At 47.6% G+C, this 15,931-nt stretch overlaps 1 non-coding gene and 2 pseudogenes across 1 annotated transcript; 2 read left to right on the plus strand and 1 right to left on the minus strand.

The window, feature by feature from the left end:
* The first annotated feature begins 452 nt into the window (after window positions 1-452).
* LOC136382911 (cyclin-A2-like) lies at window positions 453-2,674 on the plus strand (annotated as a pseudogene).
* A 1,977-nt stretch (window positions 2,675-4,651) lies between these two features.
* Window positions 4,652-7,475, minus strand: LOC136382913 (eukaryotic translation initiation factor 4 gamma 2 pseudogene; annotated as a pseudogene).
* TRNAF-GAA (transfer RNA phenylalanine (anticodon GAA)) lies at window positions 5,403-5,478 on the plus strand. The gene has a single exon. It is a non-coding gene; the product is annotated as a tRNA-Phe (tRNA).
* Window positions 7,476-15,931: the final 8,456 nt, after the last annotated feature.

Below are 15,931 nucleotides of genomic sequence, written 5' to 3' on the forward strand. Positions count from 1 at the left end.
CATCTCGGTCTCCTCCTGGTGCATTCACTCAGGCAAACACTATTAGCAATTTTCTGAGCAATTCAAGAGGTTGAAGAGGCTCCGGTAGCCAACAGGGAGTTCTGACCCAGGCTCAGAGAGAGAGTGTGAGTGCGCGTGGGTGGGTGTCGCAGGTGCAAAGTCCTCACTCACTCTAAGGGATTCACTCACCTGGGACATTTGAAGCAGCTCCTGCGCTGCCAGCCACGGCTCCCTCCGCGTCCACGGGGCCCGCGCGGTTCGCCGCCGCCTGGTTCTCGGACATACCGCGCGGGCCCCGGCGGCGGCCACGGCCACGGGCGCCCCTAGAGGACGCGGTGACTCGGCGGAACCCCGCGCGCGCTGCTCGGCGCTGCGGGCGGATGCCACCGCGTCCTCGGGGGCAGTGATGTGGCGCCTCTGCGGCAGAATGCATCCCGGGAGCAGCAAGAGGAATGAACCCCGAGAAGGCGTCGCCCGCCCGGCAGCCCCGACAGGCCGAGATGGCGGTAGAGAAGGCCGGGAACCAGTGGGAGCGGCGCCAACGCCCAGGCTCAGGATGCAGAGATTGCACCTCTTAAGGATCTTCCTTTAAATGATGAGCACGTTATCACCCCTGCCTGGGATGCAAACAGTGAACAGCCTGCGTTCGCCGTTCGGTGGAGGAAGGAGAGACGCAGAAGAGGCCAGGAGAATCTGAAACAGAATGAGAAGATGTCTTGGCGTTTAATTCTGCTGTTACTTTACCTGAACCAAGAAAACCACTGATACCTCTTGATTAGCGGATGGATGGCAGTCTGAGCCACCACACACTACAGCTTGTCACTTGTATTGGACGATGAAAAGCCAGTGTGCGTTAATGAAGTCCCTGACTACCATGAGGACATGCAGGTATGCCTTAGGGAAGTGGAGATTAATGTAAAGCTTTAGGGGTCACATGAAGAAGCAGACAGACATCACCAACAGTGTGAGGGCCGCCCCGGTGGACAGGTTACTTGAAACAGGAGACGAACATAAACTGCAGATGAGACCAGCAGCTGACTGTGAACTACATCATAGGTTCCTTTCATCCATGTCTATGTTGAGAGGAAAACTTCAGCATGTGGGCCCTGCTGTGCTGTTTGAAGAAACTCATCCCCAAGAAGTAATAGTTTGTGTACATTACAGATGACGCTATGCCAAGAAGCAGGTTCTAAGAATGGAACGCCTCGTTCTGAAAGTCCCAGCTTTTGACTTGGATGCACCAGCAGTAAATCAGCTTCTCATCCAGTACTTTCTGCACCAACAGCCTGCAAAGTGCAGGGTGGAAAGTTTAGCAATATTTTGGGAGAATGAAGTTTGACAGAGGCTGACCCATACCTTAGGTATTTGATGTCAGTTATTGCCAGAGAGGTCATTCATTTAACACTCTACCCAGTCATGGGACAGAGCTGGCCAGAATCCTGGGTACAAAAGACTGGACTTGGCCCTGGCCTGTTGGCACAGTGGATAGAGCATTCGCTAGGCACATGGACGTCCAGGTTTGATTCCTCATCAGGTCACACAGAGAAGCAACTATCTGCTTCTCTCCCCTTCCCTCTCCCCCTTCCTCTCCTGCAGCCAGTGGTTGGATTGGTTCAAGCATCTGCCCTGGGGCTGAGGATAGCTCAGTTGGTTCCAACTGTGCCTCTAGGCGGCCTCAAGTGCTAAAAATAACTCAGTACTTGAACACTGGCCCCAGACAGGGTTGCTGAGTGGATCCTGGCAGAGGCGCATGCAGGAGTCTGTCTCACTATCTCCCTTCCTCTCACTTAAAAAATAAAAAGGCTGTACTTACCCTGGGAAGTCTGAAGCCTTGTCTCCTGAACCTTCACCAGACTACCTCAAAGCACCACAGCGCACATAACAGCCAATCAGAGAAAAGTACAAAAATTCTAAGTGTTGCCTGACCAGGTGGTGGCGCAGTGGATGGAGCGTCGGACTGGGATGCGGAGGACCCAGGTTCAAGACCCCGAGGTCGCCAGCTTGAGTGCAGGCTCATCTGGTTTGAGCAAAGCTCATCAGCTTGGACCCAGGATCGCTGGCCCAAGCAGGGGGTTGCTCGGTCTGCTGAAGGCCCCTGGTCAAGGCACATACGAGAGAGCAATCAATGAACAACTATGGTGTTACAACGTGCAACGAAAAACTGATGATTGATGCTTCTCATCTCTCACCGTTCCTGTCTGTCTGTCCCTGTCTACCCCTCTCTCTGACTCTCTCTCTGTCTCAGAAAAAAAAAAATTCCAAGTGTTGCCTAATGAAGCAGTGGTGCAGTGGATAGAGCGTCAGACTAGGGCACAAAGAACCCAAGACTGGGGCACAAAGAACCCAGGTTCAAAACCCCGAGGTCACCAGCTTGAGCACAGGCTCATCGGCTTGAGTTCAGGGTCGCTGGCTTGAGCGTGGGATCATAGGTATGACCCCATGGTCATTGGCTTGAGCTTAAAGGTCACTGGCTTGAGCAAGGGGTCACTCGCTCTGCTGTAGCCCCCCCCCCATCACATATGAGAAAGCAATCAATGAACAACTTAAGTGACACAACAAAGAATTGATGCTTCTCATCTCTCTTCCTTCCTTCTTGTCTGTCCCTGTTTCTCTCTCTCTCTTAAAAAACCGGGGTGTCTCTCTCCTCAACCCACCAGAGACTCTCCATGAGTAACAGTGAAAGACAGCCTTCATTTTCTAAGATTTAAATTACTCAGTGTCTATGGCGTACAGTTTGTATCTTGGGTTTGAACCTTACAACTATTTCTGAATGCAAAAGTTATAGTCAAGTACAAATTAGGGCATCTATTACATTTTAAAAATTTTATTAGGAGACATTGGTTTGCAAAATCATATGTTTCAAGTGTACAATTCAATAAAACATCAGCTGCACACTGCATCACGTGCCCACTGCCTCGAGCAAAGTCTCCTTCCAGACCCCTTTCTCCCCTTGGCCCGCCTCCACTGACCCCCATGCCCCTCTCCCTCTGGTGTCTGTGTATGTGTGCTGTACATATGTCTTGTGGATAATCCCTTCATCTTCTTTCATCCAGCTCTCCCCCACTCCGACAGCTATCAGTCTGTTCCATGTGTTCCTGCCTCTGTTTCTGTTATGTTCATCAGTTTATTTTGTTCATTAGATTCCATATATAAGTGAGATCATATGGAACTTGTTTTCTCTGACTGGCTTATTTCTTTTTTCTTTTTTTTTCCCCAAGTATCACAATGTTTATTGATAGATACAAGTATATAAAATCAGGGCATGAATATGACTTGATAAATTAAGTAGACTTAATTTCAATACTATAATAAGAGGGAGCGATTCAAATTCTCACCATTTGTTTCACACCCACAAAAACCACTTCTAGGGCATTAACGATCTCTCAAAACTGATCACTTTTTTGCAAGTAAACCATGTTTCTTTTTAAAAAGACTTGTGCACTTGCCCAGGCTCAAGGATATTAAAATCTAGCACATAAAGCCCATTACTAGAGGTAGAAATACAGGCAATATACTATTACGGCAACAACCATCAATTACAGTTAAGAATTTTTCTGTAACAACCAAATGGATAATCAAATATTGCAACAACTCAAGTATTACTGAGCAAAGTGCATCTCTACAGTATTCAGTGTTGCTAATTCAGTTTTCTAACTCAAAACAGCCTATGATAACTGGCAGCAAAGAAGATCCTTGCAATAGACTGTCTTCTGCTTGAGAACTTAGGATGTAAGTATTGCATGCTGCTAAAATATATACTATCTAAACATTAAAGATACTCCTAAGCCTGACCAGGCGGTGGCGCAGTGGATAGAGCGTCGGACTGGGATGCAGAGGACCCAGGTTCAGGACCCCAAGGTCGCCAGCTTGAGCACGGGCTCATCTGGTTTGAGCAAAGCTCACCAGCTTGGACCCAAGGTCACTGGCTCCAGCAAGGGGTTACTCGATCTGCTGAAGGCCCATGGTCAAGGCACATATGAGAAAGCAATCAATGAACAACTAAGGTGTTGCAATGCTCAACAAAAAAACTAATGATTGATGCTTCTCATCTCTCTCCGTTCCTGTCTGTCTGTCCCTGTCTATCCCTCTCTCTGTCTCAGTAAAAAAAATAAAAAAAATAAAGATACTCCTAAAATATTTGATGGTAGACTATGATTAAGTCATTACACTACAAAAAATCCTTATGCAGAAGGAAATCCTAACTGATGTGCTTCTGCTTTAAATATTGTGAAAACATTACAGCGGAATGAATTTTCGCAGTGGTTAGGTCAAATGCAGTTACATCATAGCAACAGTATGTTTTGCACCATTTAAGGCTTTGGCTGGTTCTTTAGTCAGCTTCTTCCTCTGATTCTTCTTCTTCAGCAGTTTCTAGCCAGGTTAGCCACTGATTCACCTGGAACAAAGCCTTGCCTTTCCCTGGAAACTCTTGAGTTATATCTTCTTTGCAAGCCAAGAAAGATTCTTCTTCAATAATTTCCATGTCATAGAAGTGAACAAAAAAGCGGAGTAACATGCCTTTTGGGAAGTTGCTGTGGTAACAGTGCACCTGAAGGGCATAGAGGGCCCTGACTTGTAGATCAACGTGATCGTGAAGGACCTTCTGCATTACCGACTTGAAAGAAAGCAGCAGTTGTTTTTCCTGCTCTAATTGTTCTTTGGAAGGAGCAGAGGAAGAATCTGTTTCATCACTGGGTGGGTTTACTTCACTAGAAATATACTGTAGGAAGCTAGTCATTAAGATGTTCACAAATCCTTTATCTACATGAAGTTTGGGAGAGATGTTATCTTTAATCCACTTATACATGGTTTGAGGGGATGGATCCAACTTTATTTGCTTCAACAGTTCCTTTTCCAATTTGAGGAGTGGGAAGAAGAAACTCAGTCCCTTTCCTTCCAAAATCTCCAACATACGATCCTTATTTTGACCTACTTCTGGGAGCATTTTCTGCATATTGACCTTGCTTTGTTGAAAAAGTTCTGTTAACCACTCTCGATCTTGTCATTTAGCTAGTTGCTGAAGACAAAGTAAGGATAGAATCAAATGGGTGCCACTTTCCAGGGGTTGAGCCAGTTCTGAAATGCTCACCAGCTCTGAAATGATGGCACGAGCTGCAAACTGTGCTAAGTATGATTTCACCAAGGGGATGTCAACCTCCAGTTTGGGGCACTGGTCCAATACATTCAGGAAAGCCTGCATGAAATTGTCACTTGTGGCTATCCCTTCCTGTTTCAGTAAACTGATCAAAGAACTTGCTTTTTCTTTATCTTCATCACTTCTGTCTAGTGACAAGATGATCACTTTGCTTAACATCTCTGGAAGGAAGTGTTTAGGAGCCCTCATTTCTCTTATACCATTGACAGCTTCATTTGCATTTGCACTATTCAGATATTTAGTCACGGCCTTGGCCGGTTGGCTCAGTGGTAGAGCGTCGGCCTGAAGTGCAGGAATCCCGGGTTCAATTCCCGGCCAGGGCACACAGGAGAAGCGCCCATCTGCTTCTCCACCTCTCCCCCTCCCCTTCCTCTCTGTCTCTCTCTTCCCCTCCCACAGCCAAGGCTACATTGGAGCAAGGTTGGCCCAGGCGCTGAGGATGGCTCCATGGCCTCTGCCTCAGGCACTAGAATGGCTCTGGTCACAACAGAGCGATGCCCCAGATGGGCAGAGCATCGCCCCCTGGTGGGTGTGCCGGGTGGATCCTGGTCAAGCGCATGCAGGAGTCTGTCTGACTGCCTCCCCATTTCCAACTTCAGAAAAATATAAAAAAACAAACAAACAGATATTCAGTCACAACAGTTTCAGTTAGTTTAAGAAGTTCTTCCTTTGAGGGCGGTGGCTTTTTACTGGTCTTGGCAGGCTTTTCTTGAATAAGTGGTGGATTAGTTTTGAGGCCAAGCTGAGGTGTCTGTCCCAGGGGTGGTGTTTGAGTGCGCGGTGGTTGTGCACTAGGAGGAATCATAATTATCTGGGGCTGAAGCTTTGGCACTTGATTTTTATTCATTAGGAACGACTGAGCAGGCCTCCGGCTAATCTCATCTGCATTAAGCTGTCATTTCTTAGAAAACCAAGGTGGCATATCCTTCGACTGTCCTTGCAGCTGGGATAAGAGTCCCTGACTCTGGTTATGGCTTAGCCCCTGGCTTTTCATAAACTTGCCTCCCATCTCTCCAAACTGTGATTGTGTGGGAGGCATGATGTGTCCCCCATGGCCATTAAAGAGTTGATTTGAACGGTGATGCCCCACGGTGGGTGAAAATCTATCCTGGATAACTCCTGGACCAGTACCCATTCCGCTACCTGGCATTTGTCCAAACATATCAGCAAGTCCTCCAAGTGGGTCCCTGTACATTTTCATCCTAGGTGGCATGAACAGTCCCTCCAGAAAGAAGTCACTTCTCATCCCTTGAGCCATAGGTGTTGGAATAAACACTCCTAAATCTTTTACTGCATCTTGATGGATGTGATTGATCGTCTTTGGTCCATTGTCAAGAAAAGCCTTGCGAGGAACCAGTGGTGATCTCGCGGCTCTACAGTATCCTGCAGCAGGAAACGAATCCTTGCTGGCAATTCCTTACTTAACATCAAGGAACACATTCGGGCAAAGTACTGATCCATTAAGGACTTGGCTCGTTCATGATCTAATCTAGGTCCCACTGTCCTCATTATCTGACAAAGGCACTCCAAATCCTCTCCCATATCTTTGAGTTGGACTCTCTTCTTCTTTTCCAAAAGTGTTTTTGATGCCCTTATGAAGGATAGATTCGTGAATAAGATCAAGCTTTCCAAGTTCTCCAATGAATCTGATGTTCCCCAACATCTTGATCTTAGCAATGGCTCTCTGTTCCTCCCCCTCCGGGAGGAGGGGATTTTCACGCTTATCATAGACATCAACATTTCTGGTTCGGTTTTCAAATTCATCTTGTAATTTGGAGATTAGGAGGCGTCAGAATGTTGTGCTTTGCTTCTGTCCTGGTTGACCCTCTGCTGCTGGGCCATCAAAGTTTGGTGCATCTTCTGCCAATCGCTGACATAGCCGAGCATACAGTGAACTACACTTTGGCTCTTCTGGGGCTTTGTCCACAATCAGCAGTGTGACCCCTTTAAGGATGAGTTTAGACTCTACACCCACATTGAGGAGCTCAAGGCATAGCTTGTCAAACTTTTCAGGAGTAAACTTATTTAGTATGCCTCTTACTTTCCTGAAGATTGCATCATGTCGTTCTTTTTCATTTGTGGAGTTGTTTGCTGCGGAGTTGTCATCTCGTCTAGTGCTTCATGCAGGAATCCACTTCTGAGCGTTTTGCCCTGGGGTTTTCCCCAGGAGCTCGCTGTTGCCAGCAGTCTTGGGATAGTGCTGAGGGGCACCCCTACTTCCTCCTCCGCCCCAAGAAGCACTGAAACGAGAAGCACCCCCTTCTGCAATCGCATCTCCACTTTGGCGGCTTGACAACGAAGAATCTTCAAAAGAGTGATATTAATGGATGGGGGTGAGGAGGGATGGGCACAGGAGAAATGAAAAACCTTCACCGAGAACTCAGCTGCCGCTGCAGCTGCCTCCTCAGGGTCCGGTTGCCGGGGACGCGGAAGGAGGGGAAGGGGAACGGAAAACAAAAAAGGGGGAGGGAATGGGGAGGAAGGAGTCCCGACGGCTGGAAACTCTCAGCTCAGAGAAGTCATGGTTGCAGCCACTACCCAGTACTCCCCGCCACCTCCATAGACCTCCGCCTCACCGCTGGCTCTCTGCCTGGCTTATTTCACTTTGCATAATAATCCCCAGGTCTCTCTATGTTGTCACAAAATCTTACAAGTGGTAAGATTTCTTTCTTTTTTATGACCATGTAGTGTTCCAGTGTATAAATGGACCACATTTTTTTTATCCGCCCATCTACTGATGGGCACTTGGGCTGCTTCCAGAGAGGCTAGCTATTGTTAAGTACTGTTGCAGTGAACATAGGAGTGCATATACTTTTTCAAGTTAGTGTTTCAGGTTTCTTCAGATATATTCCAAGAAGTGAAATTGTTGGGTCATAAGGCAGTTTCATTTTTCATTTTTTGAGAATACTCTATGCTGCTTTCCACAGTGGCTGCACCAATCTGCATCCCCACCAACAGTGCACGAGGGTCCCCTCTTCTCCACACTCCCATCAACGCTTGATTGTTGTTTTGACAATAGCCATTCTGACAAATGTGAGGTGATATCTCTTTGTGGATTTTATTTGTACTTTTCTGATGAGTAGTGACATTCAGCATCTTTTCATGTCTATTGGCAATCTGTGTGTCCTCTTTGGAGAAATGTCTATTACTTTTTAAATGCTTTTAATTTGTATATCTTTTGTACATATACTATCTTAGATATGTGGCTAATTTTAAGTGGTTTGTTAAGGTATTAATGATGCCAGCTGGCCCTGGCCGGTTGGCTCAGCGGTAGAGCGTCGGCCTGGCGTGCGGGGGACCCGGGTTCGATTCCCGGCCAGGGCACATAGGATAAGCGCCCATTTGCTTCTCCACCCTCTCCCCTCCTTCCTCTCTGTCTCTCTCTTCCCCTCCCGCAGCCAAGGCTCCAGTGGAGCAAAGATGGCCCCGGGCGCTGGGGATGGCTCCTTGGCCTCTGCCCCAGGCGCTAGAGTGGCTCTGGTCGCAGCAGAGCGACCCCCCCCCCCCGGAGGGGCAGAGCATTGCCCCCTGGTGGGCAGAGCATTGCCCCTGGTGGGCGTGCCGGGTGGATCCCGGTCGGGCGCATGTGGGAGTCTGTCTGACTGTCTCTCCCCGTTTCCAGCTTCAGAAAAATACAAAAAAAAAAAAAAATGATGCCAGCTGTCAGGATAATAAGACTAAGAATTAATAAATTGATTTGGAAAAAAAGAAGAAAAAACACCTAAGAATTTTTTATAAGCCTTATTTAATTCTCTCCTCTCCACTAATGTAGGTAAAAAGAAGCATTGTATGGCTGAATTTTAAGTTTGCTCAGACGAAAAGTGGTAAGCTTTCTTCTTTTTTTTTTTCCCTTTCTATTTTTGGCAGTATTTACTTACTAGCTCATTGGATTCATACAACAAATTACATTAAATTTGTCTGAAATTGCAAATTTAATAGGAAAAAAGTAGAGAGACTCATGGAGACAGTAATAACTAGGATACACTTCTTTTTCAATTTTTTTTTTTTTTTGTATTTTTCTGAAGTTGGAAACGGGGAGGCAGTCAGACAGACTCCCGCATGCGCCTGACCGGGATCCATCTGGCACGCCCACCAGGGGGCGTTGCTCTGCCCATCTGGGGTGTCGCTCTGTTGCAACCAGAGCCATTCTAGCGCCTGAGGCAGAGGCCACAGAGCCATCCTCAGTGCCCGGGCCAACTCTGCTCCAATGGAGCCTTGGCTGCGGGAGGGGAAGAGAGAGACAGAGAGGAAGGAGAGGGGGAGGGGTGGAGAAGCAGATGGGCGCTTTCTCCTATGTGCCCTGGCCGGGAATCGAACCCGGGACTCCTGCACACCAGGCTGACACCCTACCACTGAGCCAACTGGCCAGGGCTTCAAATATTTTTTTATTGATTGATTTTACAAAGAAGAAAGGAGAGAGAGAGAGAGAGAGAGAGAGAGAGAGACAAGAACATCAATCTGTCCTGTGTGTGCCCTGACCAGGGATCACACCAGCAACTTCTGTGTTTTGGGACAATGCTCTAACCAACCAAGTTATCCAGCCAAGGAAGAATACAGTTCTTAAAAAGTGAAAAAAAAATTACATTTATGTCAACAGTAAATGCACTCTGTAGATAACTTTTATTAGTTGGTTTCTGATATTTTCTCTTCTTTAAGCAATTATCATCTATTCACATGATTCTTGGAACTCTACAGTTACAAATTTGCTTTAATTATGAAGTAAAAAGGTAGGAACTACCTATCTCTAGGGGTCAATCCTGGGTGTTATAAAATAACGAAGTAACAAAGATTAAGGCTACATAAATACAATTTCTTTTTATGAAAGCTACCCTTTTTCTTGGCCATTGAATCCAGACACATCATTTAATAAATGTGCTTACTAATTCATAAATTAAGAGAGCTTGAAACATAAGCTCCATTATTGCTGTGCTATAAATCCTCCTGAAATGTCAGTGTTGATGTTTTTAATGTTTAAAAAAAAATCCTTTACTGAAGGCTAGGCCTAAGGTTGCTTCTGGGTACTGTTTCAATTTCTATTCCTTTGCTCATTAGCAAGCTTGAACATTTTCTCAAACACATTTCTCACGAGCCACTTGCTTGTCCATTTTTTTTTTTTTTTTCATTTTTCTGAAGCTGGAAACAGGGAGAGACAGTCAGACAGACTCCCGCATGCACCCGACCGGGATCCACCTGGCACGCCCACCATGGGGCGATGCTCTGCCCACCAGGGGGCGATGCTCTGCCCACCAGGGGGCGATGCTCTGCCCATCCTGGGCGTTGCCATGTCGCGACCAGAGCCACTCTAGCGCCTGAGGCAGAGGCCACAGAGCCATCCCCAGTGCCCGGGCCATCTTTGCTCCAATGGAGCCTTGGCTGCGGGAGGGAAAGAGAGAGACAGAGAGGAAAGCGCGGCGGAGGGGTGGAGAAGCAAATGGGCGCTTCTCCTGTGTGCCCTGGCCAGGAATCGAACCCAGGTCCTCCGCACGCTAGGCCGATGCTCTACCGCTGAGCCAACCGGCCAGGGCCGCTTGTCCATTTTTTGAAAACTGTTTTTATAGTCTTTGGAAAAGCTAAGTTTTGAAGGAAAACATAAATGACAGCAATGAAATTATTGTGATGATGGCCATTTAATAGAAGAGGGGAAAGACATTCAGAGAGATCTGTCAGCTAGCTTCATGGTCGGTACAGTAAGTGACAGGACAGGGGCCTGGTAGGTACCATTAAACCTGCATACATGACAGAAATAAGAAGCAAAGTGTATTAAAAATTTTAGGCCCTGGCTAGTTGGTTTTGTGAATCGCGCATCGGCCTGGCATATGGACGACTCAGGTTCAATTCCCGGTCAGGGCACACAAGAGAAGCAACCATCTGCTTTTCTTCCCCTTCCTCTCCCCCTTCTCCCCCTCTTCCCCTTCCACAGCCAGTGACTCAATTGGTTCGAATGTTGGCCCCCGGCACTGAGGATACCTCCGTTGGTCTGAGCATCAGCCTCAGACAGGAGTTGCTGGGTGGATCCCGGTCCGGGCGCTTGCGGGAGTCTATCTCCCTTCCTCTCACTTAAAAAAAAAATTTGTTTTTAATGTACATACCTTAAGAACCAACAAGTTCACTTCTTGAGATCATGTTTTATACCCCAGAGAAACACACATGCGCATAGGATCCATTTACAGCACTCTTTATATGGTGAACAATTGGAAACAGTTCCATTTCAGCAAAAGGGGAAAGTTAAATATTATATACATGCTGTGAAATACTATGTAGCAGTTAGAAAGTCTGAGTTGAGTTAGAGGGACATGTACTAAGACAGAAAAAGCTACATATTATTGAGTGAAGAAGCAAGTTTCAGAGCATTGCACATAATGTGGTACCAAGTTATATAAACAAACCACAGGAAGAAATGCTGGTATCATGTGTGTATATAATAGCATAGAAAAAGGGCATAGGAGGATTTAGACTGGGCAGAGGAACTGGCCAGAATTGGTGCCAGTGGACTGAGAAGATTTTGCTTTATTCTATAATGTTTTAAGAGACGAATGCCTCATAATGACAGGGTACTGGTGTATCATTTGCAGAGTTAAAATTTCATCGAAGCCTAATTTTTTTTTTTTTTGTATTTTTCTGAAACTGGAAACGGGGAGAGACAGACAGACTCCCACATGCGCCCGACCGGGATCCACCCGGCACACCCACCAGGGGCGACGCTCTGCCCACCAGGGGGCGATGCTCTGTCCCTCCGGGGCATCGCTCTGCGGTGACCAGAGCCACTCTAGCGCCTGGGGCAGAGGCCAAGGAGCCATCCCCAGCGCCCGGGCCATCTTTGCTCCAATGGAGCCTTGGCTGCGGGAGGGGAAGAGAGAGACAGAGAGGAAGGGGGGGGGTGGAGAAGCAAATGGGCGCTTCTCCTACGTGCCCTGGCCAGGAATTGAACCTGGGCCCCTCGCACGCCAGGCCAAAGCTCTGCCGCTGAGCCAACTGGCCAGGGCCAAAGCCTTATTGAAAGAGGAGCACAAAAACATTTGTAAAGAAACAAATGTTTCTTTCTGTCATTTGTTTACATAACTTGGTATCACATTATGTGCAATGCTCTGAAACTGGCTTCTTCACTCAATAATATGTAGCTTTTTCTGTCTTAGTACATGTCCCTCTAACTCAACTCAGACTTTCTAACTGCTACGTAGTATTTCACAGCATGTATATAATATTTAACTTTCCCCTTTGTAGGGGGCGTCTGTTACTGGTTTCTGTAGTCGCGCTGTTGTCAACACGGGCACAGCTGGTTGCAGGAAGCAGAGCTCCGCTGTGCCCTTCTGCCGAGTTGGGAAAGGCCAAGGACCATTCGCCCTGGAATTAGCCCCAAAATACAGGCTCCTTTGGGCATTTACTTTGAAGAGAAAGATTCAAATTGAAGTCAATAGAAAAGAACAGCACCTTTGTTCCTACATTTGGAAGGAAAAGAAACATCCATGCCCAGTCAAACCCAAAACAAGAGTTGGGCAGGGACTGGAGGCCAATGACCCCAGGTTGCTCACAGTCCAAAACAGTCTGCTCACGAGGCCTGGTCTGGCTCCCAGGCTGCGGCACATGGACCCCTCTAAGAGGGTACATGAGCCTTTCTGGAGAAAATGTTGTAGCTTTCATCAGATATTTAGGGCAACTTGTACCCCAAAAGGTTAAGAACCACTGCATTGAGTGCTTCCTTGAGTAGCATAGGCACGTAAGAGCTCCATTCTGAGTCTTTAATGCAGACTACAGGAAATTTTGAAAATCTTAACATCCATTCCAGCATTAAAGGCACTTTTGCTTTTAATCTAGTTGGAGAACCAGTTGTATAGACGGAGGGCTGCTTGCACAAGTTCCCTGCCCCCTCCCTCCCCCAGATCTCTCACTGCATTGCTTGCAATGCCACGGCTTTGCCTTAAGATCTACCGTGCTGCCTGACCAGGCGGTGGCGCAGTGGATAGAGCGTTGGACTGAGATGCCGAGGACCCAGGTTCAAGACCCCGAGGTCACCAGCTTGAGCGCGGGCTCATCTGGTTTGAGCAAAAGCCCACCAGCTTGAACCCAAGGTCGCTGGCTCCAGCAAGGGGTTACTCGGTCTGCTGAAGGCCCGCGGTCAAGGCACATATGAGAAAGCAATCAATGAACAACTAAGGTGTTGCAACGCGCAATGAAAAACTGATGATTGATGCTTTTCATCTCTCTCCGTTCCTGTCTGTCCCTATCTATCCCTCTCTCTGACTCTCTCTCTCTGTCTCTCTGTAATAAATAAATAAATAAATAAATAAATAAATAAATAAATAAAAGATCTACCGTGCTAACGAAGGTGGCTTGTCACCCACTCTGTTCTGAGTGTGCCACAGCTAAGCCTCAAGCAGACTGGGTGACTTGTCCAGTGTCCCCCCCCCCCCCCCAGCAGGTGGCAGGGCTGGCTGAAGCCCAGCGCTGTGCACACACTACGGAGCGGTGCGTGCACCCTGCGTTCTGCGTTCTTCTCGTCTCTGGTTTCGTGTGTGTGAGGGTGAGACCACGGGGCTCACATGCTAACGGAAGCCTGGGTGCCAGCGTGCTGACTTCCTGTAGATGCCTTTCAAACCACGGGGCTCCCCAGTCCCTGGGACTGTCAAGTGTGACGTGGCTAATGTCCCCATCCCTGGTCCCGCCCCTCCTGACTAGGGACACACCCTCCAGGTCCCCAGCTCCTCCTTACTAATTGTGCTCCCCTGCTCTCATTAGTCAACTCGTGTGAAAATATTAATAGACAACTTAGGGGATCACAAGCAATGCTCCCCAGTTTTATGAAAATTCACCTCAAATTCTGTTACCTGGCACATGACCAAGCATAGTTCTGTGTGCTTGTGACTTGCTTTCAAAGGCCCTAGAACCCGAGCTTCACCTGTGGAAATGTAGGTGCCCAGGCCAGACCTGTGTATAAGCTTTAAATCACACTTTTCACACCTGCTCCTGAGAAATGAAGTCTCAGAACCACATTTCTGAAATTTGCAAAGTTCCCCTCTATTCAAATGTGCCCCTCCCCCCACATCCCTCCAGTCCCCCCACTGAAATGTGTTCCTGTCCCACACGTACCTCTGACTCTCCGCCCTCTATTCACGCCACAGCCCCACTGTGTGCTGAGGGATTGTGTCCCTCGTGCCTTCATGATGTTATATACATGCGTTTCTTCCTGGCTGGCTCTTCACTTGTTTCTTTTATTTATTTTTTTTGTTTATTTTTTTTTAATTTTTTTCTTTACAGGGACAGAGAGAGAGAGTCAGAGAGAGGGATAGATAGGGACAGACAGACAGGAATGGAGAGAGATGAGAAGCATCAATCATAAGTTTTTTGTTGCAACACCTTAGTTGTTCATTCATTGCTTTCTCATATATGCCTTGACCGCGGGCCTTCAGCAGACCGAGTAACCCCTTGCTGGAGCCAGCGACCTTGGGTCTAAGCTGGTGAGCATTTTTTATTTTGCTCAAGCCAGATGAGCCCGCGCTCAAGCTGGCAACCTCGGGGGTCTCGAACCTGGGTCCTCGGCATCCCAGTCCAACGCTCTATCCACTGCACCACCGCCTGGTCAGACTTCATTTGTTTCTAAAAGAAAACTCAGCTCCTCTTTGAAACCCTCCCTGCTCTCCCAGAGAGGGAGATGGAGGCTTTTCTCCTCTCTCACGTGGCACCCTGCCCTGGAGTTGCCTGGGGGCGTGTCCAAGCTCCCTCAGGGTGAAGGGTGAGCATTAGAGGGAAGGGCGTGTCCAGTTCCAGTGACAGAACTGAAACATGGCAAATGTGAGACAGTCAGGTGGCATGCAGTGAAACTGAGAAGGTTTAGCTGGAAGAATTTAAAGAAGGGACTATGGACAGCGGTGGGCAGAGTGACAAAGGTCACAGGGGTGGTGCAGTCCTGGAAGCAAAGCAACAGAAGGAAGCTATTACCGCCCTGGGTTCGACGGGACCGGGGATCAGGGGTGCAGCCTCCAGAGCTGTAGCCAGAATCAAAAGAAGGAAGGATGGGTGGGCAATGCCGTGATCCTGCTGGTCTTCCATATCCAGTTTCCTGCCAATACTATGTACAAGCTGCACCTATACCCACGCCAGGAACCAGCAACCCCACGCCTGGGTTTTAATCAAGAGAAAGCAGCACAAACATGTACCAAAATATGTAGAAAAGTGCTCATAGCAGCCTTGTGTTTTTCTTAATAGCCATCAGCAGTAGAACTATTAATTTACACAATGACATGGATGAATTTCACAGATACAATGCCAAGCAAATAAAGCCAGACATAAAAGAGAACATCCCATATGATTAAAATTATCTGAGGTTCAAGAGCGTGTAAAGCTAATCTGTGTAGAGGTCAAAATAGTGTTGTTGCTGGTGGAGGGTGGAGGGTGGGGAGTACTGCCGGGAAGGGGCGAGAGGGAGCCTACTTGGTTGTTGCAAATATTCTTTATCCTGATCTAAGCTGCTTACAAACATAAAAATGTTATGAGTTGTACACTAAAGAACTGTGCACTGTATCATATGAATGTTATTCTGCAGTACAATTGTTTTTCATTTTTTAAAAAGTCCACCAGTGGCCCTGGCCTGTTGGCTCAGTGGTAGAGCGTCGGCCTGGCATGCAGGAGTCCCGGGTTCGATTCCCGGCCAGGGCACACAGGAGAAGCGCCCATCTGCTTCTCCACCCCTCCCCCTCTCCTTCCTCTCTGTCTCTCTCTTCCCCTCCCGCAGCCGAGGCTCCACTGGAGCAAAGATGGCCCGGGCGCTGGGGATGGCTCTAT

Source organism: Saccopteryx leptura, chromosome 11 (assembly GCF_036850995.1).
Source record: "Saccopteryx leptura isolate mSacLep1 chromosome 11, mSacLep1_pri_phased_curated, whole genome shotgun sequence".
In the NCBI taxonomy this organism is placed as follows: domain Eukaryota; kingdom Metazoa; phylum Chordata; class Mammalia; order Chiroptera; family Emballonuridae; genus Saccopteryx; species Saccopteryx leptura.